Source organism: Pipistrellus kuhlii, unplaced genomic scaffold (assembly GCF_014108245.1).
Source record: "Pipistrellus kuhlii isolate mPipKuh1 unplaced genomic scaffold, mPipKuh1.p scaffold_m20_p_4, whole genome shotgun sequence".
NCBI lineage: Eukaryota > Metazoa > Chordata > Mammalia > Chiroptera > Vespertilionidae > Pipistrellus > Pipistrellus kuhlii.
This window is the reverse complement of record NW_023425540.1, coordinates 17,796,202-17,822,851: the sequence shown is the minus strand read 5'-3', so window position 1 is coordinate 17,822,851 and position 26,650 is coordinate 17,796,202. Positions and strand designations below refer to the sequence as shown.

General features: G+C 38.6%; 1 pseudogene; it reads right to left on the bottom strand.

Annotated features, from left to right (window-relative positions):
* Positions 1 to 24,434: 24,434 nt before the first annotated feature.
* LOC118703035 lies at positions 24,435 to 26,193 on the bottom strand (annotated as a pseudogene).
* Between the last annotated feature and the right edge of the window lie 457 nt (positions 26,194 to 26,650).

The following is a 26,650-nucleotide window of genomic DNA, read 5'->3' as shown; positions in this document are numbered from 1 at the left end:
TACTCGGCCTCTTAGGATTCCATTTTTGTTTCATCATAACACAGGAGCTGTTGAGAATTGAATGCTCTCAGCTTGCTTCCTCTTGGTTACATACTTGCATCATTGATGAGGCACTTAGTATTACAAAGCAGATGCATATTTTTAAAACATTTTGCTTTGCTGTTTGAGATAGACCATCAGAATGTGTGCATGTGTTTACAGCCACAGATAATAAGACACAGTAATGAGAAAGAGAACAATGCAATGACTTACTATTAGTGATCCCTCAGCAGACTTTCATATAGATGATAGCATACATCCTGTCACTACAGTGAAGAACATCTAGAAATCAGCTGTAGAACAGCAGTTTACAGTTTATTTAACACCTGAAGTGTTTGCTATAGCACTTTGGGAGTGTTCTGTTGCCAGGAAACAATAAAGCAGCTATCATCTAGATAACCTTGGGGAAATAATGTTTTTCACTGCCTATGTAAATCTTCCTCCCATCAATGAGTTATTTTTAGCCCACCAAAGATACTGGCACTTTTTATAGAATTGAAAGGATTTTTCTGTTAACAATTTTATAAGGGAAATCACTCCCCTTAATAATAATTTCACTTTAGTGATTGATAAAGAAGGAAAATTTCAATTTTTTCCATATGTGTCAAAGTCAAGTAAGAAAGCAACAACAATAAAAGTAAAGCTCAGGAATGACATGGGAGCCAAACAGTAGCTGTAGTGTGATAATAGAAGACCATACAGTACATATATTGCTTTGGCCCATCGGTATAGACATTGACATTGATATTTCTGGCTAATAGAAGTACTTTAAACTATGGTTGCCTAATTCCCATAGAGAAATATGTATATGAGGAGGGGCAGATGAATAAAGAAAACATAAGTTTAAAAAGTTAGAGAGAGAGAGAAGGAGAAAGAGAGAGAGAATATAAATCTATATATTTAGAGATTTATAATTTAAAAATTCTGCAAATAATTGTAAGCACTTTATATCTGCAAAAAAATTTAAGATTCAATCATAATTTATCTCCTTAATCAAAATTTATCATATTTATCTTGAATAACACTTTTCTGTTTTTGTAAGTAAATAGTGTCTCTGGCAAAGAGCATATAGATGCATTTATCTATTAAACATATCTACTATTTTAATGGGCAAAATACCTAAATTTATATTTACTGTGATTTCTGATATTTTTGGATATTTTCTCCATGCTGTTTTACTTATTTGTTAACAATAGCTAATATTTACTAACTAGAGGCCCAATGCAGAAAGATTTGTGCAAAAATGGGCCTTCCTTTCCCTGGCTGCCAGTACTGCCTTCATTCCAGCCAGAGCCACTTTTTTGCCTCCCCATCCTGCCCAGAGGCCAGGAGCAGCTGGGGCGGTGCAGAATGCCTGTGTTGTCTCCATCTTTGTTGGGTTAATTTGCATACTTACTCCTGATTGGCTGGTGGGCATCAGGATAGTATGGTCAATTTGCATCTTATTCTTTTATTAGTATAGATTCTTTATTTTGCCTTAAAAAATAGTAGGTATGTTTTTCTATCTTAATGAATGTTTTCTTGCCTTTTTCAGCTTTTTTCAAGTTAGAAATCAGACTAAGCTCTTACTTTTTAAAAAATACTATTATATATTTTAGTATTTTTTTCTTTAATAATATAGTTTGCATTCCTCCCCCCACCTTGGAAGTGAAAAGAGTGTGTGAGGTTTATTTAAAATTACTTTGCACATTTTTTCTGCAAATAATGCAATAACATCTGTACATCAAGAAAAATTGAATTTACATTAAAACTTGTAATGAAAAAGAGGCCAAGAAAATAATGGAAATGTTAGATTTACCTTTTTCCCTGGATGACATATTTTAAATTGAAGCAACCTTAGATTTTACAGATGAAAGAGATGAAGAGTGTGATTTAGTTTCTTATCACTTCAATGCCTTGAATAATAGTCCACAAATATTGATGTTTTTCAATGAGCTGTACAGACATTAACAATCACTTTTAGAATCAGAAAGTGGTTAGACTTCAATGAGTTGTCATTTCATCTCCCAGTGCTATTTTTATTTTTAGTAGCTTATGTAATTATTTATGTCACTCTAAGAGTTTTTGGGATTATCTTTTTTCCTGATCTTGGTGGTAACAGAATTTTATTTATAGCTCTCAAATCACAAAAGCTATTGAATTACAGGAAAGTAATACAATGTCCAAATGTGATCAGTTCTCTTATTAACTAAATGTCAGTATAATATTATATAGTTATATCAATAGGATAAAGGTTAGTATTTGGGAAATTAGGTCTTAGCAATTAGTTATTGAAAATTGGAAAAAAAATTTCTACAATTGTTTCTATCCCCATTCTCTCCTTCTTTATAATAACTCTAATAAGTTCTAATGTAAAGATTTTAATTTGGATAAAATATTGAAAATCAAATACTCTACTGTCATCTTTAAGAAAAATCTCTTTATAGGCATGCCAGTTCTATAATATGAAATTTGCAAGTAATTTAAGAATATTAACTTCAAATTCTACATTTTACTCTTCTTACCATACATCAAGATGAAAAATAGCCCTTCCCTTCTTACACATCCAGTAATTGAATCTGAAACCATTCTCACACATTTCCTGACCAATCCAGTGCCATGGGTGAAATAATTTGTTGCTGCAGATAAACTGTTTATATTTGACACACACGATGAATCATATATATATATATGTGTGTGTGTGTGTGTGTGTGTATTTTGCCTCTTGTAAGCTTTAATCTGCATATGGTATTCCCTATAGTAATGGGAATGCAACATACTATATTTATTCTAACTGATCTCTCAGTGAAATAAAAAAAAATACACAAGAATCCTTTTTTTTAAACTTTTTTTTTTTTACTGGCCTTGTCCTAATTAGATATTCACTGTGACTGTGAGCTGTATTGATGAAAATGTCATTATGCAATACTAGAGGACCAATGCGTGAGTTCATGGATAGCTGGGGTCTAGCCAGCCCTCCCAGATTAGGGCTGGGCTGGTTGGGGGAAGAAGCCACAGGCTATTGTTGGGCAGGTCCTGTCCAAGATAAGGGTGGGGAGCCAATTGGGGGCCAGCAGACTGGAGGAGGGGCCATGGGTGGTTGGCCAGACAGCCCTGCCCTATTCAGAGTTGGGGGTGGGTGGGCTGATTGGGAGCAAGATGGCTGGGGGGAAGGGCCATAAGTCTATCAGGGTGGTGGGGGCCCATCTGGAGTGAGGCTGGCTAGGAGGAATAGCTGCAGGAGGTTGGCTGGCCAACCCTGTCCCCATTGGAATAGAGAGGTGATCAGGGGTGGGGTCAGTGGGGGGGAGGTGCTGCAGGCCGATTGGGGTGGGTTAGGCTATTGGGGCAGGGCCAGCCAGAAGGAAGGGAGGGACACAGGGGCGGTTGGCCACTCTGCCCTTGATTAAGGATAGGCTGGCTAGGGAGAGGGGCTGTAGGAGAGTGGCTGATTGGCCCCTTCCCCCCAATTGGCCAGTTCACTGGCCACTGTGGATGTCATAATGACCAGTAGTTACATTCGCTATGGTGGTCACTGGATATATATATATATATATATATATATATATATATATATATGAATATGTATATGTATATGTATATATTATAATATATATATATATTCTAGAAGAATATATATATATTATATACATATATATACTGTTCTTCTAGATTATAAAGGCATAATCCATATATATGCCTTTATAATCTAGAAGAACATAATAGCCATAATGTACTATTAGTCTCCATTTGTTTTTTTTTAGATGGTTTCACCTTTCTCTGCCTCATTCTGTGGATAGGACCTTTTTCTTTTTCTCTTTCAAAGCATCAGTCCACGGGCAGCCTCTGGCTTATTCTTGGGGTTCAGACAAGGGGGCTGCAAGTGACAACAACCAAAATATTGTTCTTCCATTCCTCCCCTGATCTTACAGACCCAGGGGTGCAATTTAAGAAGATGTTGGTACCTAAGTGGCTGGTACCAGAGAAAAGCCTCCAGCCCTATTTGCCATGTTTTGAACAAACATTGCTTGTTTGGCTCCTTAATCTAGCTTTCATTTGGGCCTGAGGAAAAGGATAAGCTTCTAGCAGATAAAGTCAGGTCAGGGAAAGGAGACAAGGAAATGTGTGTTAATGCATATTTGCGATTAACTCGCAGTTGAGAAGGTTAATTAATATTTGGGGAATTAAAAGCTGAGGGGAGGCAAGATTTTCATCAAGAAACATATGGCAAGAAGCATGTGACATCCACTGAGTCTCAAAAAAGATCGCATCTCGGGAATTCCTATCAGCCACAGAGCAGAACTAAGGAAAACTTCATTGTGTAGTAAATACACATTTGAGAAAAATCATATTGTTTAACTCAGAGTTTCCTGCCCTTGGTGTCATTGACACTTTGGGTCAAATGCTTTATTTGTAGGAGCCATTGTGTATATTGTCTGTGATGAGCCATATTACTGGCCTTCACCACTAGACACTGACTCCCATCTCCCCTTTCCCTCTGTGGTAGAGACAATTTTAAAAATAACTTTAGATATTGCCAAATGTTCCTTTTGGGGATAAATATCCCCTGGTGAAAATCGCTGGATCACTGTCACTGGTAAAAATAATTTATATATATAGTATATATATTTCTAATTGGATTTCTTCATATACAGAGTAAAAAAATCATCAATAAACCTCTGATTTCTTGCCCTAACCGGTTCAGCTCAGTGGATAGAGCATCAGCCTTCAGGCTAAAGGGACCCAGGTTCAATTCCAGTCAAGGGCATGTACCGTGGTTGTGGGCACGTTCCCTGTAGGAGGTGTGCAGAAGGCAACTGATCGATGTTTCTCCTTCATCTATGTTTCCAACTCTATCCCTCTTTGTTTCTCTCTGTAAAAAATCAATAAAATATATATTTTAAAAAAACAACAAACAAAAAAAAAAACCCTCTGATTTTTTAAAATATGGAAATAACCATTTGGAAGCAGAAGTAAACAAATATTTATATTGTTATGACCTCTTCAGGAAGTCTAATATACATATAGAAAGGTATATATACTCTTAATGTACAATCAGTGGACATTTATAATATACCATCCTAATAGCGTAAAGTTTGATGAATTTTAACACATTGAGCTAATCTGGGCAACTGGCACCAAGACCCAGGACTTGGCCACGTGCCCCCCTCCCTCTGTATACTGCCTGACAAAGAGGCTGACCCTGTCCTGACCTCTGACAGCCCAGATGGATTTTGTCTGCCCAGGTATTTCCTATGAATTAAATCACATGGTTTAGTAGTCTTTTATGTGTGAGATTTTCCCTTCAATATCACTACCGTGTAATTCATCTACATTGTTCCATGTATTTATAGATTATGTTCATGAGTGTTTGTGTCACATTCTATAAATATAACTCAATTCATCTTATGGACTGTAAATAGGCATTTGAATCAGTTCGTTTTCTGTGACTATTATGAATAAAGCCTCCGTGAATACTTTTGTACCGAGTACTAGCGGGTCTGTATGTGTGTGAAAAAAAATTGTTTTGTGGTGTGTGTTTTTTTTTCTTCCGGGTCAGTGTCTGCCCCACAGAGTAGAATGCTAGAGGAGGAGGGGTTGATAGAAACTTGCTTTCACGTTTCTGTATCCAGTACACCCAATACTGTGTATTAAAAAGACTGCTTTCCCCACTAGAGTAGAGTGTAGGCTTCGTTGTATTGTAAATTGGGTAACCGTGTTCTATTTATGAACTTCAATTATGTTTATTACAAACTTGGATATTAGATGTTTTAGTCTTTCAGCCTTGTTTTTCTTCAACACTGCCCTGACTCTTTTTTGCCTTTTGAATTACCACAGGAATTTAAGAATTAGCTTGTCATGTTGGCAAAGCTAAATCATGTCATTTTGGTCTCCCTTTTCTTTATTTAATTTAATTGTTAATGGCTACAAATTCACTTATAAGAATTCCTTTAGCTTTATCTCACGATTTTTATATAAATGTCTTGACTATAAGTCACTTAAAAATATTTTCTAATTCCCATTTAAATTCTTTAGCCCATGGTTTATTTTTTTAAACATGTATGTTTGAATATAGGCATTGTGCCTGCAACCCTAGGCAATTCACTTACAGATTCTATCATTTGTCTTCAGAGTCTTTTGGACTATACATAATACACAATCATAGAATCTGTGCATAATGACAGTTTTAAATCCTTTCTTCCAGTTCTTATCATCACAATGGCTAAGACCTTGACTCTGGCAGGCAGCTAGAACTTATCCAAAAAACAAACCCCACTTTATTTTGCTATTGTTGAAATAGTCTATGTTCATATACTATAATTTGCTAACTCTGAAAATCAGATCCTTCCTCTTCCTCAGTAATTTGTTTTGTGTGTCTTGCTTTTTTCTGCATGTTGTCCCAATCCTTTCAGATGTGGAGCTGGGTTAGGGTGGCTTACAGCCTCAGTAAAAATCAAGCTACCTCTTCTCTCCAGATTATCTCCCTCTAGACTTCTGACTTAAAGTATGACATTATCCTTAACCTTGGCCGTGAGGTTAACCTTGGCATTCCTAAGCTATGACTCCACTTTTCTGCTCACACCAGGGGAAAATCAAAATATCTAACAAAAGACACAACAGTGAACTTGCAATAAGCACCGTTCCTCAGCAGGTCTTTGTTTCCCAGGCACCTAAGGCCTGCAGGGTTTATTCTACCCTTTTGAAGCACTGGCCACTCTTCAGCATCTGCTGGGCTCCCAAACTCAGGAAATGACCATTGGCCATCCGAACCTCCAGCCCTCCTCAGTGTTTACAAATTTGTTGTTTCTTTCGCCTGACAGTGACCTCTGCCTTGGCTAAACTTTCTCTTCAGCATCTTTCCCGATTTGATGAATCCCTGGATTAACAAAAATTGACTAACCATAGTCAACTCTATCTAGAAAAGTTCTTCTAGACTGTGTTTATTCAACTAGTCCTCCTTACAAATCTCTGGTGATGCTCGTTATGTGTATGACTTTTTTCTAGTTCTTGCAATAAAGCATCAGCCTCAGATTACCTACTACATCCTTGTTGGTAGCAGAGATCTCCCATCATTTTTCCTTAATTTTTTTTTAATGGAAGCGAAATTTGCAAAACATAAAATTAACCACATTACAGACTACAGTTCAGTGGTATTTAGTATGTTCAGAATGTTGTGCAAATACTATCTCTACTGACTTCCAAATCTTTTCATCTCCCTGTTCCTTAAGTCAGTTCATTTTCTTCATCCACCCTGCCCCCTGCAATTACCAACCTGCTTTATGTCTTCATCAATGTACCTACTCTGGATATTTTATTTAAATGGAATCATATAATAACTGGGCCTTTGTGTCTGGTTTCTATCAGTTAGCATAATGTTTTCAAGGTTCATCCATGTTGTAGCAAGTGTTAGCACTTGAAATTTTTTGGAAGGCAGATCTCATTATGCCTATGTTCCATTTTGTTGATCCATCTTCTGATGATGAACATTTGGGTTGTTACTACATTTTGGCTTTTATAAATTGTGATGCTATGGATATTTGTGTCCATATATTTATTTGAATATTGTTTATAGTTCTGTTGGGTTTGCCTCTAGGAGTAAAGTGGCTTGGTTACATGGTGACAATCCTTTGTGTAACTTTTTGAAGTGACAGGGTATTTTTTGCCTAACTTTCTGCAGGAGGAAGTTGACTTAAAGTCTTTGTCTAGGACATTTCAATGTCTATGCTTCCTCAGGGACAGTTTTTAATGTAACAAGCCATACTTTCTTTTTTCTTCCAAAACTTTCTTTTGCTGTTGTTGAAATATTGTATATTTAAATACTATCATTTGCTAATGCTGAAAATCAGATTCTTCCTCCTCCTCAGCGATTTGTTTTGTGTGTATGTGTGTTTTTCTGCATTTGAGGTGGACTTGTTTAATGGTTTAGTAACTTTCATATGCTATTTTTAAAGACTATTATTTGTCAAATGAAATCTCTGAAGCATTTCTTTTTATTGTGACCAACTAGCATTTGGATAGAGATTTTTTGAATGCATGGAACAAAGAAATAAATACAAATACTCTATCTTTGCAGACTGGCTTTGGGTTGAAACACTTCAGTGCGTAGCCACCCACACTATTTACAAATCTGCCCCAGCTTTGAAGATCAGCCATAGATGAAAACGAAATCTTCTCAGGTTGGTTGTTTTTGTTGTTGTTTTTAGCATGCATCCTTTCCTGGGTTGTGCATGAGGTTTTAATTTCCTAGTATACAGGGATATTGTATAATGCTCTAATTCTCCAAAAATACTCCTCTCCACCCCCGTCCCCCCAGCTTTTCCTCCCAGGTTTTCAAAAATATTGATTGTTTGTCTCCACTGTAATCTTTGCCCCAGGCAGCAGCAGATTACTTTGCCTTTCAAAGTTTTTGAAGAATGCTCTGTACTTAGCTCCTTTTCTACCCCTGAGAGACTGAAAAGTTAGGGGGAATAAATGCAAATCCTTGTTCAGTCCTTCAGTCAGACCACAAACTGGTCAAACCCACCAGATCCAGTTCCTAGAGAGCAAGGTCTGCCCTCTCTCTGGACCCGAAGACCCAGGGTCCCGCACAGGGAAACGGGCTGCTGTCCTCAGGTTGCGGCCAAGGTGGGGAGCAGGACGGGAGCACAAGTAAGTAAAAATGCTGCGCAGCTTCCTGGGATTTTTAAAGCCAAATAATCCTCCAGTCAGGGCTTGCTTGGTTGCTGTCAACTTTTGACTATTTCCCAAAATTCTGACAAAGGTGATTCTGAACAGTTTTGCTCACTGAGTTTGGGGGGTGGAGGGACAAATTCTCTAAACTACCAACTGTTATTTCTCACTGTGTCACTAAAACACTTCCTACTTTTCTTTTCATCCCAAGTTAAAAACCTTTTTTCCTGGAGAGTTCTCTCTCATTCACTTCTATTGAAACACTGCCCATAACTGACATGCAAAATCAGAGCGACTGTTTTAGCTCTCTTTCAGCCTTCTTTTACAGATCCAAGGTGGTCAGTTTATCTCCTTTCAATTACTTTTGAAAAATTTATCACACATTCTTTTCCCATTGACCCCTTCCACCTTACATCTGCCTATCCCAGGCCTTCTACCACCTATTGTCTGTGTCCATGGGCTATGTATACATGCATAGAAGTTCCCAGGTTGGTTAATCTCTCCCCACCCATCCCCCAGCCCACGCTGCCTTCCTTCTGAGGTTCTCAAACTGTTCTCTGCTTCTGTGTCTCTGACTCTATTTTGTCCATCAGTTTATTTTGTTCATTAGTTTCCACAAATGAGTGAGATCATGTGGTACTTATCTTTCTCTGACTGGCTCATTTAACTTAGTATAATACCCTCCAAGTCCTTCTATGCCTTTGCAAATGGTAAGAGATTCTTCTTTTTTTATAGAAGATTTATATAAAATTTATTCTCAATTAATTTTAAATACACAGTTATGTACACTGGACCAAAAGACATAGACTTGAAAATTACATGGAAATTATATATATATATATATATATGGAAATATAAACATGTACACAGTTACATACATATACATACGTAGGAACATACATATGACTAGCAACAGCAAAGATAGAATATGTCGCATACCAGCTATGTTTGATTTTTTTTTCCTAATGAGGTGCTATTCTTAGTTGTCCTATTTATTGTTTGAGACTTGAGAAAACTGGGACATGAGAAGATTTAATTTATAGCGTCTTCAGCAAATCCATCCAACTCTATTTAGTCTCAGAGTTCTTGGGGAAGCTTTGACTGTCAAAACTATGGTAATCAAAGAAGAAACCCAGAACCACTCCTCTTCCCTCATGGGGAAATGACTGAGTTCCATTTGCAGAGTGTCAGGAAAAACACAAGCATGAAGATGCAAAGTTGTGTGTTTTAATTTAGATGGGACTTTGCCAAAAATAGGAGAAAATTTCACATTGACTTAGATATCTCTATGAGACTTTAACAAAGGAAAGGCATTTATATTTAACCTGGAATATAGATCAATGTATTATTTGAGCTTTGCTAGCATGTAGGATTTCTGTAAGTGTCTTTCTTGATATATGTCTCTACCCTGAGTGGTTAGATTGTTCAATGTGCCAGAGCACAATGTAAGTTCAAAAATCAAAGAAAACTCCTCATAATCTGAATATATTACATCGAATTATGTGTGCATTTCTAACATGATGACATCTGCCCAGAATACTTTCAGAAGTAGATTTAATTTTGTTGCAGTTACACTGTAGAAATTCTTAACATGGCCTTAAAGCTGTTTGACACCCTTCAGCTTGAGAGTGGGATTTATGCCTTGCCCATGAATCTAGGCTTCTTTGACTGCTTCGCCAATATTTGATAAAATTTACCAGGAAAGCAACTGGCTGGCCTTCTGTTTTTGTTGCTTCTTTCTTGGGGTAGGAGGTACTAATGTTTTAGAAAAGATTTTAATTTCAAATTAACTTTCTTTTACCAATGTGTTTATTCAGAGTCTTCCTTTCTTCTTGAATTGGTTTTGGTAATTTCCATCTTTCTCAGACTTTGGGTTGATTAGACTGAGTATTTGGTCATCCTCCAATAAATGCCTAATGCTGCTTCATTGGAGCCACACGCTGGCATAGCCCTGAGAGTTAAAAGAAGAAATTCTCCCAATTAGCAAAGTTTTAGTCATTCACATTATGTGTGTGTGTGTGGGGGGGGGGGGGGAGGGGGGCACAAAAAACAGACCAATAAAAGAATAGATTCAGACTCATGGGCAGTTGCAGATGGTATAGCAGGTTAATAGAAAGCATGAAAACAAAACAAAGCAAAACAACAGCAATAAAAAAAAAAATTAGATCACCAAATCAGGGTCAAAGATATCTTGGGAATATGTATGTCAATGGACCTATGGGAATAGGTTTACTATATGATATTCATAGTGCAAGATGATGGCCAACAAAAAGCACACCCCACTGACAATGTATTAATCAACCAAAGAGAGTAACATCAGACACATGTCAGAAATTTTGTCTCATCTTCCCCTGTTGCTTGTGGGAGTGCAGTTCTTGGGGTGCCACCAGAATAGCATTTCTGGAGGCCTCCAGAGAGGATGAGATATGGTCAAAAGCTTAATTTCCATAGAATTACACCCCTGGGTTTCCAAAGTGCCATTTCCCTTAATCCAGTCACAGAAGAAGTGTAGCTGGGATTTCAGTGGAGCTAAAAGCAGATCCAGTGTCCTGAGTTTCCTTTCCATGTTGGAGCAGGGTCCAGTCCAGCAGGAGGCTAGCTTTAGACCTAAATGCTGCTACTTCAAGCACAAAGTCCAATAATAAATCCCTGATATGGCATGATGTGTGAAGAGATCACCTGGCCTCGTGGTGGCAAGTCAATTGCAATGGAGTGCTCCCATACTAGAAGATGACACAATTCTTCCCACCTGGAATGAACATTTATTCCAGGTACTGTGTCTGCTGGCAGGGCCTAACCTGCACCATTATTTTTGAGGATTTGTACATAAAATGATATGGGATTAGTATTGCTATAGATCCTACTTCAGAGCAAAGCAGTGTATTAGTGGCAGTTAACATGGAATCAACTGGTCCTATTGCACACAGACAAACACACACCACCACCACCACCATCATCACCATCACCACCAGATGCTGCTGGCCAAAAAGAGCAATTTAAATTTACCAGCTTGGAAAGTGCAACTTGCAGATAATTCCTTGCTAGGATAGAGTGCTATCCCCCCAGGATGCAATTATTCTTAAAATCAACAACCCTTGTATGGTAACATGGTGCCAAAAAAGTAGAAACATAGATTTGACAACTGTGGGGAGTGGGCCTAAGCCATCAGTAGGACATCCCCTGCGGGCTCCCAGACTGTGAGAGGGATAAGGCTGAGCTGAGGGATGTCCCCCTCCCAGTGTAAGAATTTAAATATATTGTATTTAAAGCCTAAGCAACCATTACAGCAAAACGACCAGAACAACAGTTGCTATGATGCGTACTAACCACCAGGGGGCAGACACTCAACACAGGAACTGACCACTGTGGTGGTCAGTGCACTCCCATAGGGGGAGTGCAGCTTAACCAGAAGCCTGGCTCACAGCAGGAGCCTCTGCCAACTCTGCAGCAGCACTACCAAGCAGCGAGCAGCGGCAGCAGGCACAGCGGGCTGGGATGAGCACAAGTGGCATGGCACCTGGCCCCGATTTGGGCTTCTCCCTGGCCGCCTACCACTTGGTGCACTGCTACTTCCCCCAAGGAGTCTCAGACTGCGAGAAGAATAGCCGACTGTTAGCTTAGGCCTGATCCCATTGCCGTTCTCTGGAGAAGGCAGTCAATCTGAACAATTCAGTGACTCAGGGAGGCACAGCGAACTCAGGGTGAGTCTGTCTCCTTGCTTGACTCACCCACTTTATGGTGTACACAGGACAGACTGGTGGCCCAGTCCGTGCATGTGCAGCAACTGCAGAAGCTCAAGCAGCAGGCCGTGCAGCAGCAGAAGGCCATCCAGCCACAAGCTGGCAGTTGGACATTCCCTGAAGGGTCTCAGACTGTGAAAGGGCACAGGCCAGGCTGAGAGACCCTCCCCGCTTCCACTGCACAAAATTCATGCACCAGACCTCTAGTTTAAAAAAAATATATAATAATATAATATAATATAATATAATAATGCAAACATTACTCCACATATTTTATAACAACCTGCTGTCTGAGTAACTGCTTAAACTTTTCCAGTTATCTAACCCATGTAAGTGTCCCATTCCCTGAAAAACATTTAAAAAAAAAATCAAAAACATGTAGTTTATTTTCTTATTTAACATAGTTATTACAGAGAACATTTAGGGCACATGTGTCAAACACAAGGCCTGCGGGCCAAATCCGTCCTGCCAGGCCTTGCAATGTGGCCCGCACCGCGCTGTCATCACTGCACTCCGCTGTGTTTCCATCACAATGACAGTTTATGACTGTTCAGTAAACCATTTGGCCCGCGATTTAGGCTGGATTTTAGATTTTGGCCCCTTCTCTGATTGAGTTTGACACCCCTAATTTAGGGGATTCTGGTAGTAAAAAATAAATAAATAAATAAAAATAAAAAAGTAAATAAAAAAAGTTAAACTCAATGAAATTGGAAATAATTATGTCTTTCTTTTATTCTTCTTAATGAGATATCAAAGTTGCAAAAATCACTTGCTAACTGTAGCATACAGTTAATTATTGCTTTTCTTAAAGAAAAAGTTTTTAGTTTGTGCTCTATTTTTGAAAATACAAAACATTAACGCTATACTGGTTGAATTCATAAAAATAGGACCCCAAAACATTCATTTAAAAATCAATCAGTCATGAATAAATTCTACAGCTTTTATAGAGGAGGTGTAACCCCAGTTATCCCAATGGAAAAAAACAAAAAACCTTGTGATAATTAGGGCTGGATCATTGAGGTTTGAGATAATTAGGGTGGAACTGGCAATACATGAGACCAGGCCTGAACTTTTTAAGTCCCTTGGCAGCAGAGCACAGCTTGGCTGGCTGCTGGCGGGAATGCAGGAGGTCAGAGTCAGCCAGCTGAATCTGTAGCCAGCAGTATGGAGTGGTCCTCATTTCCCCCAGCACAAAGGACAAGAGGTTAGGAATCCTTATCTTTTCAACTGAAATCCATGTGAGAATTTCCCCTTGGACTCTGCCTTCCTTTAGAAGTTAAACCTTAGGGCAGGCAGATGGTGATTCTGTTAAATAGCTTGCATTGGGGAATCGATTTTTTTTTTTTTTTTTAGAAAATCACAAACTGAAATCTTAGAGTCATAGAATAGAACAGGGTCTAGATACCCATTATTATAAGTGATACTTAGACATGTCTTGTGTCAAAACATTTAAAAAATAAAACCATAAAATATGCAGTCCTGTTGAAAATAATTTAGAATCACTATTTCTGAGGATTATTGTATTCGAATAGAAACAGCTAAATTAGCAGCTTGCATGGAAATAGATTTCTTTCAGGTAAGTATCCTGAGATGGTCAGAGAAAATTCATAGTATATCATTTGATAATAATTAAAACATTTAACGCATCACCAAAATAGTAGCAAAAAGTTCTTACCATCTATGTGAGTGTGAAAGCGTTGGCTTGGAGAGAGGGATTTGTTAAACTGTAAAGTGATGTTGTATTTGCAACCAAGGCCAAAGCTGATTACCTGGACTCTAAAATATGGATGGCCCTTCAAAATCGTTCTGCTTTGAGGCAAACGTACTGAGCCTCTGTGACTTCTTATCCTCAGTCACTGGAAATAAGCCATTGCCTAGATACAGGCAAGAGGTTGAGCAAGGCAGCTCTCTTGGGCAAAGGGAATCTTCTGGAAAGATTTCATCTTTGAGCTGTCAGCTACCAATATTACCAAAGGCAGTTCCAGTAAATTATCTTTATAAAAAACAGAACTTACCAACTTTAATATACTCTAAAATGCAAAATAAAGGATTAAGCACCATTTAGTTTTTTTTAGACATGGATCATAAAAAAGTTTGAGGCAACCTTCAGATATTTCCCAATTAAAAAATTAGTTTGATCTATTTTTTTAAACGAGAGCTTTTTCAGTGTAATGGATATGGAAAAAAACTATTGTCCATTTTCTTTGTACATTTTCTTAAATACTAAAAATCTATTTTTTGTTATCTTAGAAGAAAATAAAATTGTAGCTACTTGTTTGTAATCTAGATACATTGACTTTCTAACAACTTTAAAATCTCTCAAGTTCATGAAGTATAAAGGTAACAAAATGGGGTTTTAAAAATTAGGTAAGAAAATTTCATGAACAATTTAAGTGGATGCATAATACATTCACAATGTAATTTCTGATATGAATAATAAAGATAAAGGTTCAAGATATTTTCTTTTTTGTTAAAATAGACAGGAAGGAAAAAAAGGAAAAGCAAAACACTGCATTTGAAATTTCTGCCAGGAATTCCTGGGTATGCTGTGATTTTTCTAACTGAAATGTGTTATGGGAGAAAGGAAAGGATTTGCACATTTGAGGTGAAAGAGGATAATAGCCTCTTTCAAATACAAGCCAAAGACTATATAGCAACAAGAAAGGCAGTCTTAGTAATATATGTTGAAGTGTGATCATGGAATCCATGAGAGCAAATGCTCAACAGAAGGAAGAAATAATTGTATTCCAGAGGCTCAGCAGACATGTCAAGGCTGATAAAGGAAAAACAAACAATAACAGCAAAACCACACACACACACACACACACACACACACACACACACACACACACACACATGGCCTTATCTAGTTTGGCTCAGTGGATAGAGCATCAGCCTGTGGACCAGAGTCCTGAGTTTGATTCCGGTCAAGAGCACTTACCTTGGAGGCAGGCTCTTCCTAGGTCTGGGCTCCTGGTGGGGGCTTGTCCAGGAGGCAGCCAATCGATGTGTTTCTCTCACAATGATGTTTCTCTCTGTCTTTCCCTCTTCTTTCCAATCTCCCTAAAAATCAATGGAAATATATCCTTTGGTAAAGATTAACAACAAAAAGAAAACATAAAAAATGAACATGCAAAGCAACAATAAAGAAAAATGAACCCAAAAGATGTATTAAATTAGAAAAAAATAGGTTTGTGAAAACCCAGAAAATAGAGTTTATCAAAAGTATTAAATAATATAATGAAGTCAAGTGAAAGGCCTTTAAGTGTTTAGATCGCCAAGAAAGTCATTCCTGAATAAGCAACTTCATTTTCAAAGGGGTAGGGCTGACTGAGGAAAGAGGCTAAAAAAGAAATATGTCCTACGAGGCAGGCAGAATTTACAAAGTGCCCTCCACCAACGTTTTCAGCATAAGCCCTGGGAATGTTAATATAATGAATAGCATTCTCATGAATATGTTACTTTACACCACCTCAGGGATGTGGCAAATGTAATTAAGTGTATAATCAGTTGACCTTCTGATTGGAATAATTACCCTGGCCTAATGTAATCACATGAGCTTTTTAACAGCCCAGCATTTTCTTCAGCCGGTAGCAGAAGGGGGAATGGGAGACACCTGAAGTGTGAGACTAAACACACAGCTGCCAGCTTTGAGAACTAAATGGGTGATGTGAGAAGGAATACAGGAGGGTTGTATTAGCAGAGATAAGAGCCTGGTTTGTAAGCAAGGAAAGCAGAACTTCAGACTTACAGCTGCCCAATATTGGACTCTGCCATCCACCTGCATAAGCTGGGAAATGGACTCTATTTTAGAACTTCCTGACAAAAGGTTAGCCTGGTCAGCACCTTGATTTCTGCTTGGAGGTCTTTTGAGCATAGAATACAGGTGAATATTTTGGACCTACAGAACTATGGGCTAATAAGTAGGTGCTGTTTGAAGCCACCAGATGTGTGGTAACTTCTTGTGTAGCAATAAAAACAAACAAACAAACAAAGGAAAGAAAATAATACATCCTGCTTAATGAACAAACTTATTTCAGCCAACACACACACACTTTTTCTGTAAGTGAACGTTACTGGTGACTCTCAGCCATGAATAAGGAACGTGTTCCTGATGAGAGCCATGATGGTTAAAGTCAGCACAAGTGTAATGTAGGGATGGGGCGTATCTACCACATTCCAACCTGATGCTTTTTCTTTTTTAGGAATGCTTATGCACATTTTCCATTCAAAGTCTAAATTCTCATTCACTTCTCAAACCCAAAAGTGGTATAATCCCTCCCTTCTGGAACTTAATCTGCATTTATTTCTGACCTCATTATTTCCCATTATAGTTCTACTACTCTGTTTAAGTAGAATTCTGAATGTGAGTTCAAAGTCGTTTCAACAGTGTTAACTATGTGCAGTTGAAATTAATATTTGCTATCCTCATCGTCTGTCAGTTTGATTATATTAAATGAGGATGATGCAAAGGATTGTTGACCCAAGTAAATGAGTGCTTGTGTCTGAGATCACTTAGCTTAGCATCTGGCACTTGAAGTATGTAATAGCTATTTGTGGAATCTGAATCTTGCAAATAACAAAGGTGTTGATTTAGTGATTATTCCACAGCATTTTGTAAGAATTTGTTATAAATGCAAGTTCAAGGATTCTCCTATTGAGAGAAAAGGCGGGGGAGAGACAGAGAGAAACATCTATGTGAGAGAGACATATAGATTGGTTGCCTCCTGCGCATGCCTGACCAGGGCCAGGGATCGAGCCTGTAGCCAAGGTATGCACCCTTCACTGGAATCAAACCCTGGATCCTTCAGTCCACAGGTTAAAGCTCTATCCACTAAGCCAAACCTGCTAGGACCAGTGTAATCAGTTTTTATATTATAATCATTGCTTCTTTACTTTGAATCTGTAACCAAGTACATTTTATTTTACTCATCTATTCAATATTTATATCTAGAAACTGCCTTCTTTTCTCAGGTGTCAAAATGCAAACTACTTTTAAATTTCATCATCCTTGCAGTAGATAGGAAAGCATAGGTATATATAAAAGCACTATTTCATGCTTCTGATCTCTGACTAGTGAAATGGCAAGAGGACAAATAAGAAAGGGTTCCATCTCCCTGAAACTAATGAAGAATCACTTGACCCTTTAAAGAGGTTTAATGTAATCATAAGTAGGTAGGACTTTTATTGCTCTTACGTTAGAGCACCGATATAAAGCAAAAGATTAATCCTATTTTCTATTTCAAGTTCCTTAATACACTGGCTATAAAACTCCCATACTTCATGATAGATAGGTGTTCTATGTTGAAAACATTGACTTGGTGGTGGTTCGCTAAGCGCTGACTCACTTAGATATAGAATGTGATAGTAGGTTCAAGTCTAGTTCTTTCGAACTCAATGAAACTTCACAATTTTGTAAAAGTATAAAAGTACTTTACTACCTCAGAAATTAAATTACCTAAATATAATTATGCCAATTTGTCTCAAAATTAAACAATTTTATCTACCATATCATTACTGCCTTTTAATGCATAATTTTGATGTCATGTACTACAACAATAGAGCAAAACTGTGCTCTGTTTTAAGGTTTTAAAGACCTTAAAACTCTCATTTTTTTAGAAAAAGATGAATGACTTTAGCAACATCTTTCCTTCCTCCTTAAAAGAGTGGAGTCATGTAATTGCTCTTCATTTTAAATGATAGGCACTTTAGTGGAATATAGCACCATTTTGAGAAAGCTGCTGTCATTTTACTCTGCATGTTTGGGTTGCATAAATGCTAACTTTAATGATGCAGCATTTCCTTTGTAAAATTATTTTTTTATAGTGGATGAACTGCTCATTAATTTCACTGTAAAGACATAATTTGTACATTTTAATGTATTTCTCAACTAATCTGCTTGTGAGAGCATAACAGCTGGAAGCTCCTGCAAGAAGACAGGAGAGTAAAAAAACTTACCTTAGTTCATAATTTCTTTGATTTCTCTTCCCTGTCCCATAAAAACCAGCTTTAAAGTTTTATTTCTCTGTTATGCCAGGATTGTGTTATTTTGTACACAAATACATCCATGACATGGCATGTGTTACATTGGTGCTGCAATTACACCAGATTGCACAATAGTTTGCTAATGCTCTATTTCTTTTCCATGCAAATTGCTAAAATGAAGAACCTGGAACTCAGTCATGTTAGCTATACATCTCCAATTTAATTTACTCTTTTTAAAATTCTGCTCATGTACATCTTTTACTACAAATATTCCCCATTTTCTTTTATTACTCTAACTCGGTGTCAATTGAATATTCTGAGCCCACTGAGTATTTTTTCCCCCAGCAAGACAAAGGCTTGGAAACACTCTAGAGTTTTCTGAAAATTGTACAAATAGTATTTAAATAAAATTTGTACATATTGGAACAAAATTCTAAGATAGCATATACATAAATAGATATTTAATAGAAACAAACTAACTAAAAGCAATATCTTCCAAAGAAAACATATTCTGCATAAAAGAAATTTAATTGCAAGATTCAAGAAATTTACCATAAGAATACTTTTATTCCTGTTTCTCTGACCTAAGGATGTCTGAAAGCACATTGATGTTGATTAGAAGTATCAAAACCTTGCATAAAACAGAATTCTATTTAAATCATAAAGTCCAAACAGAAACTGATTCTATCACCAAAAGAAAGTATGGAACACAGCATTCATCACCACAGCAAAGGGTGTATTTATCCAGCAATCATGTCAGACATGACAGATGGTACACAGACCCGGAACACACAGATAGAGGAGGGAGTTCACATTGCACCTCTCATAGGTTAGTGAAAACATACAGAAGTGAATGTCTAGAATACGAGGGAAAAATGTGGAATGGGTATACATAAACACTTCTTTCTTTTACTTTTGCTATCACTAAACCATCACTAATTTCTTACCAGATCATTTGTAAAATGCAGTTCATTGCAAGGACCCATTCATTATTCACATATTTTATATGTATACTAGTGGCTGGGTGCACAGATTCATGCACCATTAAAAGGAAATTAATTATAAGAAATATTTTAATATAGCTATTTGCCCTTTCTTTATAATGGAAGTGTCAAACTAATTCACCATCAACAATGACAGATGGAAACATATGCATGTGATTGGTGCCAGCTAGAGCTTTATTTGTATCATGCATGTGTAAGTCAACTTAGTCAACTTGCTTAATTAGACCTGCTTTCTGATATAGCTTAACTTTTTTTTTCAGCCTAGTGAAGCACCCCAACTTCTCTTTCAGGTAATTGTCAGTATCACAGCAGTAAATATCAACATGAAGCACATTATTATTTTATATCATGCAGGGAACAAAGGGTAAAATATTTAACAGTAGCAGTGTTTGACTATATTCTGTGCAGTGAGAAAACTTGGAGTCATTTCCAAGTTCCACCATTTATTACTTGTTTTCAGTCAGGTCAAGTTTCTAAACTTTCTAAATCTCTGTTTTCCAGCTAATGAAAAGAAAATAGGATTCTACCAACTCTCCTATCTTTTTACTCCAGAACTTCCTTGACGATCAGATGAAATGAGGCACATGAAAATGCTTCACAGACATTTTGTTAAAGTATAAAATGTTTGTACCTGGCTATAAAGCAAGTCATGTTCCTGGGCTGAAGAAACTGTAAGGAGACTAGTCGTTAGGGAGAGGAAGCTTGGCATTGCTATGTGACATCATTACCTGGTGCCCACAGCAACTGTCTCCAGGTTGGGCTGGGCTGTGGGACACATTTTGTGCTGGGGGTCTTGCCAGTGTCGGCTGTGATTTGGTGGGCTGTCACTCTGGGGTGGTGATGGAGCCTGTGTCCCACTTTCAGGAAAGTGAGTGTTGCTTTTTGGGGGCCAATATGCAATGACATTTCTCTGTAAATGGCCAGTGAACATTACAGCAGCCTCTGCATTGAGTGTCTGCCCCCTGGTGGTCAGTGCACATTATTGCAACTGGTCAGACAGACACTTAGCATACTAGCCATGTATATATATATATATATACTAGATGCCTGCCGGTGAAATTAGTGCATGGGTATAGTCCCTAGGCCTGGCCTGTGACCAGGGCCATCTTCTCTGGCTGCCTACAGCTAGCTCTGCCCCCTACTGCCATCCACCCCTGGGTCCTCATGCACCATCGGGTGATTAGTGCTGCCTACGGGGAGGAACCAACTGAGAAATCGGCTGTTTCCACCCACTTGCTGGCCCATCCCCTTTACTGGTTACCCTCTGTGTGTAGGGTGATTGGCGGGGCAGGGGCCTTGGCCAAGTGCCACCCATGCCCTCTGCCATCCACCCTCAGCTTCCCATTCACCATGGGGCAATTGGAGCCTTCTGGCTGGGGAAAGGCACTGAAAAGTGTCAGTGCACTTCTTAGCAACTGGTCGAGTGGACATTCTGGTCGTTCCACTGTTAAGGTCAATTTGCATGTTGCCCTTTTATTATATAGGATAGAGGCCAGGTGTACGGCTGGGGGACCAACCGGAATGAGGCCTCAGATCAGGATAGGGGGCCCTGCTGGCGGGGGCAGCTGGGACTAGGGGCCGTGGGCGGTTTGCTGGCTGACCATGGCCCCATCAGGGTGGGGGTCCTTGCTAGGGGGCAGGGCCACTTGGGGCAAGGTGCCACAGTCATTCTGGTCTCTGGTCGTTCTGGGTGTTCCACTGTTTGAGTTGCTGGGCTTTTATTATGATTATGTAGGGTAGATGTCTAAACTATTTTGAGGAAAGATGTTCTTAATGATTGTTTTTGTCTCAAAAATGGTAATATACTCTCACTGAGGCATCCAGGTAAAAAGACAAACTTTGCACATTCCTCCCCAGTCCTCCACACTTCTGACCTCATATTAATAAAAACTACGAAAAAGAAACATTGTCACTCTAAAGAGCCAATAGAGGGACCAGCCTAATGCTAGGATACAAATCAGGTGCTAAGAACAGGTTCCTTTTACATCATCAACTGAGTGGTTTTAGAATTGCATAATTAGAGAAGAAAGCCCTTAAATTTCCTTTCGGACATAGCAAATAGGAACTGGGCACTGTAGCAAATGACATATTTAGCTATGGACATTAACTGTGTGGAGATGAAAGTGACAGATCTGATTCTGGCTACAGTTACAGCTCTCTCTCCAATCACTTTAGATGTCTGATTTTATTTTTTATTTTTTTGCTATTTGAAGCCAGCATTTTATTTTAAAAACACCCTCAAATGCCACCACACTGTTACAAACCATCTATGAAAAGCCTTTTCATCTTTCATCAACACTTGTTCAAGGTTCTTGCAGCTTCCACTGACTCTCTAGTTCCAAAGCCAGCCTTACATGTGAAGGTTTTATATATATATATACATATATATATATATATATATATATATATATATATTTGATTTTTTACAGAAAGGAAGAGAGAGGGATAGAGAGTTAGAAACGTTGATGAGAGAATCATAGACCAGCTGCCTCTTGCACACCCCCTACTGGGGATGTGCTCGCAACCAAGGTATAATACATGCCCTTGACTGGTATCAAATCTGGGACCCTTCAGTCCGCAGGCTGATGCTCTTTCCACTGAGCCAAACCTGTTTCGGCAACATGTGAAGTTTTTGTTGCAACCGCATGGCAGTCTCAATCCTAAAATGTGTCTTGCTTAATTATTGTTGCATAAAAAATTACTCCAAAGTTTAGCAGCTTATAGAAAATAAATATTGATCTGTCCCAGTTCCTGTGGGTGAGAAATTCAGGAGTGGCTTAGCAAGGTGGTTCTGACTTAGGATTTCATTAAGTGGCAGCCAAGATGTCCACCAGATGTGTGAAGTTCTTGGCTGCAGCTGCAGACACTACTTCTGAAGTGAGTCAAGCTCACAACTATTGGCTGGAGGCCACTGTTCTTTGTTGACTGCTTTCAGGGGGCCTCAGTTTCTCACCTCATGAGCATCTCCATGGGGCTAGAGTGTCCTCATTATATTGCAATTGCCTTTTCCCAGAGAGCATTATCTGAAGATAAAGACACAGAAAGGGAGAGAGAAACAGAGATAGACAGAGAGACAAAGAGAATGAATATAATGGTGTTGACTTGGACTCAGAGGTGATATGCCTGTGTTTTGTGGGTAACACAAAATGACCAGATACAATATGAGAGGGGTCTACATAATGGGATGAATACCAAAAAGTTGGGAATCATGTGGGCTATCTGGGAAACTTGTTACCAACAGCTCTTTGATATTTTTGTCTCTGAAGAAAAGGAATGAACCTTTATGAAGTCTTACTTGTCTTACAATAGAATGAGCATTGTCAAATGTATGCTAAAATCATGTGCTGTAGAGTTAACTAACATATTAATAAAATATTTATCTTCATTTCTATTGTTAGGTGTCATGAATTCTCTTCTCCCTAATACTTTCCTGATGATCAAAAAGCAATTTTTAGCGAGAAAGTGGTCTTTTAAGATAAAAAGTGTGCTGTGGATCCTTGATGTATTCAAGAACTGGTCGCTTACCCAGCTACTGGCTGGATGCATCCATCACTTCTTCACTTTAATGTCGCCTTTAGCAAATAGGAAGATTTCTTGTAGATGTTCAGACTTCGGGGATTATTACCCTTCATTAAAGAGCTCATCCTGTTTTCTCTTTACCTGAAATATCTCTAGAATCTATTTATATTTCCTCTATTTACTGCCCTAGTCAAAGCCAATGCCATTCATCACCTGGACTAAGCCTGTAGCTATCTGATGTCACATACTTATACCCTATTCTCCTTCCCCCTGTAGGTTAATGGATTCTTTTGTCAGTATTGTTTTTCTCTGCATTGTTTTGTGTACAAGTTAAATAACATCTCACTATCCACAGGCTTTCCTCCTGATGTTTTCTGATGACTTACAACTCCCTCCATGATTCTGCCCGCATGCACACCCCTGTTGCCCTGCTCTTTTTGTGTAACTCTATCTGCTTCATCATTTTGCTCCAACTATGCCAGCCTTTATGTCGTTTCTTAAAACATCAAAAACATTCTGATTTGGGGCATTGTCCTGCAGCTACCCCTGTTTGGAATCATCTCCACCAGAATGTGTCTCTCCATAATTGCGTTTATATCCTTATCCTGAGTGTTATTCAGAGAGAGGCATCTTCTCTCTCCATCACTGCATTTATGTATTTATCCAGAGTGATATTAAAAAAGAGGCTTCTTGTAACCACATCACAATATCTCCCCATCCTTTCCTTTCACCTTACCTTGTATTGTTTCTCTTCCTCTTTTCGCTATCACATATGTTATATATTTACTTTCTGATGTAATTATTTTGTCTCCTCAATAGAAGATATTCTCTATCAAAGTAAGGGCTTCTGTGAACTTAGCTATTCTCAGAAATAAAACTAGTGTGCCTCTAATGCCCTACTCTCTGTTCGGCCTCAAATAAAGCAGAAAAATCATGGTTTACTAATATTAGCAATAGCTTGCACTCAGAGTGGAAGTAGAGTGAAGGCAGAGTCCATAGCTAAGGTGTACTTTCCAGATTCATACATGCCAATCACTTAAAAGTAAATTAAAACCAGATCCTAGAAAAGAACAGAGAACAATATATTATTGGGCATATATTCCTATTTAAATATATAACAAAATTTGTAGTTTTGCACCTGCAGTACATCTTATGTCTTAATGTTCTAAAACCCACTATAAATAGTTAAAATTTTGATGATTATCATTTGAAGCATAGAAATGAGTCACACACTATTGAATTTCACTAAATAATATTATATTTTTCCAAAATTCTATTATATCCTTTATTTTTCAGTTACATTTTTGTGGTCATTTTTAAACTTGAATTTACATTTATGCCTCGTGTCCATTTAATATTTGGGTCCTATAACTACTGAATGTGGTAACTAGCTAGCATTGTTCTCTAGGCTGAAACAGACAGGAGAGTTTTGGGGACACTTACCATCTATAACTTTATACTTTTCTAGTTTAACTTCTGATTTACATTTAATGGGCTTCTAAATATTTACATGGGCCTCTTCTCTGGACTGCAGCATGGTCACCTAAACATTTAAAGTTAGTTAAATCTTCATAACAAGGCCATTGCTGTTTTCTCCGGTTAAATTTGTTTCCTTGGAAGCAGTCTTCATTTCTCAGCATTTTATTATTTATCAGACTTAGTTTTCATGGTTGTCTACCCTCACAGAACATGCTTCCATCAAAGATAGGACTGAGGAAGAATCATATCAATAAAAATATGTATGTGGCATATGAAAACTTAAAGTAAATATTTTATATCAATTTATTCAGTTGTTAATTAGGAATTGCTCCCAACTTTAATAGGCTCATCATTCAGAGGGGAATGTAAACTAATGCAATAGTTTACATTCAAATGTTTATATAATATTTATGGAGAGGATATAAAGATTTTCTAATAGCAAAGTCTGCCTGACTATATCTCACTTTCAAGAACAGATTGTAGTCAGCAGCTAGAGAAAATATATAATATAATATGTAAATAGAATATGTATTTTATGTAAATATGAATAGACGATATCTCCAGAGGGTTGTTTTGTTCAGTAAATTATTCATTTGTTACATAATTTATTATCCAGCACTTAATAAGTACTAGCTAATGTGATAGGCACATAGAAAAAAGTGGGGATCCTAGAGTCCTGATTGCATTTTCTTTGCTCAGAGGAAGTTGGGGATACGTGTTGGAAGAAAGTGTTCTATTACATTTAAAACAAAATATATTATAACAACAACAATAATACAAGGCTGAGATTTTTAAGTTCCGCAAGGGTGGAAAATTAGCCAGGCTGCAATCACCATGGAGTTAGCCTCACTCGGTTTTTTTTTTTTTTTGTTTGTTTTTTCCCCTGCAAAAAGCTTTATTGTTTCATTTGGTCCTATGCAGGGGACAGGGCTCCAGGGTAGATAAAAGAATGGCTAGTGGTTCTGGGAAGAGGCTCAGGCAAAAGCCAGAGACACCAGGGGGATGCAGGGGAGCCTGGGTGAGGAGGTGGAGGGGCTCTGAAAGGTTTCTGGCTCCAAAGGCTCCTGGTACGGTAGTGCTTGAGGGTGAGATCCTTGCCCAGCCCAGCCTGGGGACTGGCAGCCTGCGGATGTCAGTCAGGTGGTCACCCATCTTCTTGATCAGTTTCACCTCCTCACCCCGGAAGTGGTTCTCCAGGAAGTCCCGGAGATGAGGGTCTGCACAGGAAGAAGCCAGAGCCTGCAGCTCCAAAAGGGCCTGGTTCAGGCTCTTCTCCAAGGCCAGGGTGGATTCCATGGTGTCCTGAGGTTTGGACCAGTCATCCTGGGAAGTGTTCTGCACGTCCTGGAAGAGAATGCGGCCGCCTCACTGGTTTTGCAACTTTAACAAAAGTCCCGCGCCCTAGTGCTTTTTCTCCACCAACTGGCAGAAGAGGTGGCCCGCACCCTGCAGAGCCACATCGTGGCGGTCGAAATGGTAGCCCAGACCCAGGTAGGTGTAGGAGGCCCGCAGGGGCAGGTTGAGCAGGCAGTTGATTGAAGCCTCCACCGCAGCGGAATAATTCTGACGAATTTGGGAGCTCATGGTCGTTCAGCAATGAGAAGTTAAGGTCGAAAAAACATACAAAAAACTGGTGTGTTGCTGGTCCGGGAGGTGGTGCTGAAGTGGTGACTGGATGAGATGCAGGAGAGTGGCCGGAGGCTGGAAGAAGGGGCCCTGGGTCTGTTCCGTCCAAACACTGCTGAAGCGAGAGACAGATCTGGGACCTCCTAGGCCGCTGCCGCTAGACTCACTCTTAAAGGTGAAACATCCAAGAGTCAGAAACAGCTACAAAAACTGAGAAAACAGTGTATGGAATTTGTGAGTTTTGTTGGTGTGGAAGAGACCATCACATTCCACCTGGAGAGAAGGCAGGTAGAAGAATTCTTGGGAGGACAAATTAGAATAAAAGACTCCATCTACTTGAGAAAATCAATGCCTGCACCTTGACTGCATAAAGAAATAGCATTAGCACCATTTTACTCCAGGTAAGTAACTCAGAAATCTTGGTCTGTTCTAACGTTGCAGAAACTAATTGGTAATTGACTGGCCTTAAGCATTAATACCCAAGTACTTTTCCTTCCCAATGCCAAAAGAGTAGAGCAGAACTCACTGCCCAAACCTGCTTCTCCTGGGGACTGAAGGGGTACTTGGAGCTCAGTACATTCTCAGGTTTTAGTAAACACAAGAGTTTGT